We start from the raw sequence: 7,131 nt of genomic DNA on the forward strand, positions 1-7,131 counted from the left end.
CACACACACACATATATATATATATATATACATATACATATATATACATATATAAATCCACTCAACGGCTTTGGTCGGCCCGAGGCTATAGTAAAAGGCACATGCCCAAGGTGACACGCAGTGGGATTGAACCCGGAACCATGTGGATCATAAGCAAGCTACTTACCACGCAGCTACTCCTGCGCCTAATTAAATACTTACGACAAGCAGAAAATAAAATACTCTGTCGTAGAATCGGACGCTAATTTTCAAATTCGCAGAGAATGTCTGCTCCGAGAATCTAATCTTCAATAAATTCGCTTCATGCTCCAATCTTCCTATATATCCGTTCATATAAGTATGCACATACATATATATATATATATATATATATATATATATATAATGGCGGTGCCCCAGCATGGCCACAGCTCATTAGCTGAAACTGGAAAAATCAAAAATCAAAATCAAAATCATATCTATATATATATATATATATCCGTACCTTTAAGAGGATCTCCCTCTCGCTCACTCTCTCTGTTTCTCTCTGTCACCTGTCTCTCCATCTACAATAGATACCTATGTGTGTATGCGTGTGAGTTTGCTCACATAAATAGAAACTCACACGAATGTATAAATGGCTGTAATCCTATGTGATTGCATGTGAACATTTCAGTGGTTCTTCGCGTGTATGAATCTTCAGTAGTTTTAAATGTGTAGATTCATACGAATCTCTCTCATACACCTCTCTCTATCTATCTATCTATCAAACCATATATATGCGTGCGTTTGTATATATATATATATATATATATATAATATATATATATATATATTATATATATATGTATGTATGTATAATATATATATAATATATATATATCATACATAATGTTGTCGTCTATTTTTTATTTTCCTACTATATCAAAATTCTATATTATTATCCTTCTTTTTCAATAATTTTAAAATTATCCACCTATTATATTTTACATAACATTATTTTTTTCACTTGACATCATATAATTTTATCAACGTATCAATATATTATATTATGATATTATTACATTATTAAAATATCATATCATTATTTTACTGAAGCTATTTCACACACACATATACAGCGAATATTACACACACAGCTTCATTTTCATGTCTCAACGAACGGGGAAATTTACACTAATAACAAGACACCATCACATGAACGAAATTTAGTTATTATGGTTTTTCACGCAGTTCACATGGGTTAGCGCAAAGTATACATCACACACAAACGCAAATTTCATCATAACACATTATGTATTTTGCGCACAATTTATGGCCATAACGCAGCACCGAACACGAAATTTGTGAATTATCACAAAGATACGTTATTTTTAGAAATACGTACACCATTTAAGTAACATACAAAGTTATAACGTAATATTCCATATAGCCATGTATACATTTGGTCTTCTGCATTCAAATAAAGACACACACAGACGCACAAACACACACACACACACACAGAATCCATCCCAAGCATAGACACACACACAAACACAAACACATACACATATATTTGTTAAGCAGAGTCGATTTTTCACAATTCTGTAAATAACAGTAATATTTTAAAAGTTTATAAGCGATCATTGCGCAATGACTAAAGAAAATGGTCTGATAATGGGGTACATAAGTCCTTGAGAGAAAAAAGTAGGCTTTCCTGTACGCGCAGGACTCGAACCCACGCTCCCTTTGTTGACCAAGTGCCACGTATCAGAGGCGGTTTCACATATTAGTGTAGCACATTCAACTGTGGTGCCCCAGCTTCGCCGCAGCTTTCGGGCTGAAATATTTTTAAGGATTTAAGGATTTAAGGATTTGTAATGGAAAAGATGTTCCACTGTCATTGGATATTAACGTTCTTACTTTCGTTATTTCTTTATTTTCTATATTTTACAAAACACATTGAAAGATTTTTTCTGTTTTCTGTATCCAAGGAGATTTAATGAAGTGAAGCGCAACTAGGATTTTCACAAATGCATCTGTCTATGACCGCACATGTGTATGATCGACTATCATACCACTTTGATCGTCTTCAATCATGAACTCCCAAAATGTTAATGCTTGTTAAATGAGCATGCGAATGCGTTCGGCATCTATAAAATTAATGAGCTTTATCATTGAATTTATCAAAACTAAACATCAAGGGTGGTAATAAATATGATGTTCTCTTAAACAGATACACCTGTCAAAACATTTATGTATATTTTAAATAATTTAAATATGTATGTATATGCATCTATATCTATCTATCTATCTATCTATCTATCTATCTATCTATCTATCTATCTATATCTATATATAATTATATATAATATATATATATGTATATATATATGTTTATATATATATATATAGTACACATATATATTATATATATATATATATTTTATACATATATATATACATATATAGAAGATATATTTATATATATATATATATATATATATATATATATGTATTTACAGATATATGTATTTATCAATATAACATATATATATATGTTTTGTCTCTAATAATATTTTATAATATTTACTATAAAATTGGATTTAATCCTAACTATTTTTTTTTTTTTTCCCTGTAAATTTGGATTTATTCCTAATATTTATATTATTATATATATATATATATATATATATATATAATATATATATAGGGGTGGTTTTGCCTATGTGTGTAGTGTCTGTCGGAATTTGTATTTAATTATTAATTTGATTTTGAACATAACGATACAGATATTTTCAAAGCTTTTATTTCGTTTGTACTAAAAACATTCACCGCATATTTTGACAGTTGATATTTTAAATATATGGAAGCATGACGTAAATAATGTCTATGGAATTGTGGATTTTTTTTTTCCTGTGCTAAATAATACAGGAACGTGCTTAAACACCAATTTAATATAAACTTTGCGTTATGAAATTATTCACAGAATTAGAATCAATTCATCATAATGTCTATTGATCGTAAAGAAAAAAAAACGATATAACAAGATAAATTATTAAACAAACTGTTATGTTATCCAAATAAATGTACAAACAATGCTTTTCAGAATCTGAAATGTGTTTGTCAATACTTTAATACGTTTGTTCAAGAAATAGGAATCAGACGTGTTATAAATAGGAAAAGACGTGTTATATAAATAACACGTCTGTTTTAAATATGTAATACAAGAACATTTATATAACCGAATTAACCGACAGATTTCAAGTGAAGTCTATACTTATATGTGTATACATGTATGTGACTAAATACACACATGAATGCTCTTACATACACTCTCACTCTGAGACAGAGACACATACATGCATATAGAGATAGATATTTATGTATGATGAAAAGTGCATTATCTCTCCATTTAACACGTGTGTCAATTGATTTAAATTGCCGACAGTATATATTGAATGTTTTTGCATGGAAACCGTCCTTCATAAGAGGAATGAAAGCAAACGCTAACAACCACAGATAAAGGAATGACGATAGAAATAAAGAAAAATTGAGCAGGTGTTATAAATTCATTGAAATGTAATCTATATTTGTGACAAGATTTCTTGTTTTGAAAATAGGCATCTTTTCAAATGCTTCTAAATTGATGTGCAAGTACTTTGACATCTTCTCATTTTCTATTATCTAAAGCAGTTTAATCTTCTTCACGAGTGTTACTTTCTCTTTTATTACTGTTACCTGGCTGTAGAATCTGTCTTTCGCTTTCTCATTTCCTCTATCAACAATACTCCGCTAGTTTTCCCCGCTCTCTCTATCTCTGCCATTTATCCTTCGCTTATTTCGCGATGAGAAATGTGTTATAATATTCCAAGTCCTCCACCTTCTTGTTGCTCCAGTGAATAGTTCCTTCATATATTTATCAGTCTCACTCTCTCAATGTATCTCTATTCCACACCCTGACGTTGTACGTGTGTATATATATGCATGCGCACGCGTGTGTGTTTGTGCGAGGAAGTTAATCCCCTCAGAAATACTGCATCCGAAGTCTAACCTATGTGAAGCTATGGATGGCAGTGCAAAACCTTTCTCACAGTGGTGTTCATCCAAGGGTTGTAAAGAAAAATGAAGACCCTTGACCAGGGGAACTTATAATATGTGGCCGATATTTTTGATCCAACAAACACCATTTTAGAAGTGTTGCATGTAAATGATAATGCAGAAGAATCCAGCCCTAATAAAATCGGCACCAAAATAATTGACTGTTGACTCAAGGTAAATATAGAATGTGAAACATATATAATCTCACAACCGTTACCTAAAGTGGATATCGGTTTATCATGTGAACTGGATATGTTTAGTTCAAATGGATTATTCCATGCAGGCTATCCTACTCTCATGAAAAATGTACTTAAAACAACTTCAAAATGTAGTAAAATTTTTGGCACATATGTATACGTTACACACACACACGCACGCACGCACACCAACATACACACACATACGTAAACATCCATAGTAAGCTCCTGTCATTAGTAATCTGGTTGTGTCGTCCAATCTCTGGTAATACTTTATACAATTCTATCGTACAAAGCACACCTCACACGGAATGATTTCAAATTATTATCAAGCATTATTTTATCGCTGGACATGTGCTTTGTGAATACAGGATTGCGTGATAGCCATCTCAGAATAGTTCTCATGTGAAGCGGGACGACTACATGTAGCAAGACTCATCTTTTATTAAATGTACATCTTCATTTTCTCATAAGATTTCTCTGACGCAAATGCTGAGGACAAATAGCTTGTTGCATAACTGTCATTGTACATTTTTCTAACATGTGTTAGTTCTTTAAAAAAAAAAAAAAATGCACCATACTGTTGCAATTTCATAAGACTAATTCGTTTGTCCAAATATTTTCATATCTATATACACCTCATCTGCTCTCTTCTTAGTAGAAACAACTCGAAATATTTTCTAATTAGAGCTAAAAAGATGTGGTGCATCCTTTATGTTCTCTAACTTCTTACACTCAACAACATACATTATATGGAACTTAAAATTCATACGTACGAGTGCAGTTAGTCCCCGTTAATTACGGTAGGAAGACAGGTGATCTTATCATTTAAATTATATAACATAAAATGGGGTTCTTTTCTACAACCATTATAAACGGTTGTGCTTAAATCCACTTACAAGGTTAATCATTTAAATTCCATAAATATAAAGTTCCATTCCTATAAGTACTTACTACAAATTTATACATTCAATAGACACGCCGTCGTACTAAAGTGAATGTTTTATTGATTAGTCAACGTCCAGACGTTTACTTGTAAAATTCCTATCACACACTTCTTGTTTGAATGTTGAAAAGTTAGGTCCTGGATGAAAACTTATAGGGAAGACGTAAAGAAAGTCACATTGAGGATATCATATACTTATTTAAAAAAAGCTGAAATTGAAAACATCGAGATCAAGTTGCTTTCAAGATTATGCTGAAAAAAGAAATCAATGTTTTTAATAAACTGATATGTCCATACCTTGACTGTATGTAAGGAAAGGCCGATTACATGTCTTTTTACTTTAAGAATCTCGAGGACTGGCGGTTACCGGACGGCAGACTTTTCACAGGAAAACCTAAACCTGACACACATTTTCAGCGGATTCTAAACTTTGAACTTTACACTAATAGTCCGAGATTTTAAACCAGTGGTGGGATCAGCTCTAAAATCAAGAACTAAAAAGACAAGGAACCAAGACAAATACTCCATCGTTTTCCAACAGAGAGCTCTCGTAAATCCAGCAGCCTAACGACGAACATTACAATTTCAAAGTTGAGTTTGAAATTCAGTAAAAAATATCACAGAACATTAAATACTTGAGTATTGACAGCAGATTTGTCTTATATCTTGACCGGACATATAGTTATTACAACCAAAATCCCAACAGATCGAACAAATGTGTTAGTTTTAGGGGTATACTGGAAATAATATTCAATGTGTCATTCGCAATTATCAAACAATAATTTTTTTAATATCAGGAAGAATTAGTAAATATTTACTCATTAGTCGATCATCTGTGTAATAATATCCTAGACGGCATGTTTTATTAATTAATGTTACAATACCGAGTAGAAATCTCTTCCGCAGGTTAAGTCCTATAATGACTAATTGCAGAAATATTTAAAATTCTCAAGAGTTTGGGAAGGAGAATAACTACAGTTCCTACGTAATAACATTAAAGCCTTCGTTCAGAATATTCTTCTGAACTAATTATTTAATATAACGGCGAAATAGGAATCTTGCGTGAGCGCCTACAAACTCATACCTATTAAGGCAAGTGAAAATCGCCTACATTTGCAAAATCATTAATGTTGGATATGCGGACACGTAATCATACAATAATTCAAGTGAATTCCCATGAAATCCTCCCATTTCATGACTAGATAGATGATTAACTACGTATCTCGATAGCACTGTTACTACAGCAATCTATTAAAACTCACGTAGTTTGTAACGCATCGAACCTATTCTCTTTCGTCGATAATAATCCAGACGAATTTATATATTTTCCCCCCGATTAGTGGTGTGTTGATTTCAAGAATCGTTTTACAATGGACCAAAAGTTTATGTCAGTAGAATTTGGAGAATGTTATCGAATGTCTCTTTTCAATAAGGTGTGAGTCAATCGATTATTGTAGGCAAAACAGCAAGAACAATAACAAACACATACAGCAGAACAGACATTATATATATATATATATATATATATATATATATATATAATACATATATATACATATATATACATATATATATATATATATACACACATATATATACATATATACACATATATATTGTTATATATATCCAAATATATATATATATATATATATATACATATATTTATACATATATATATATACACTATATATATATATTATATATTTCATATATATATTATATGTATATATATTATATATATATATGTATATGTGTATATAATATCTATATATATATTATAATATATAGATATGTATTATATGTATGTATATATATGTATAATATGTATATATATATATATATATATATATATCTATATATATATATATGTGTATAATATATATATATATATATATATTTATATATGAAATATAATGGGGGAGA

Source organism: Octopus sinensis, linkage group LG14 (genome assembly GCF_006345805.1).
Source record: "Octopus sinensis linkage group LG14, ASM634580v1, whole genome shotgun sequence".
NCBI classification, from domain to species: Eukaryota; Metazoa; Mollusca; class Cephalopoda; order Octopoda; family Octopodidae; genus Octopus; species Octopus sinensis.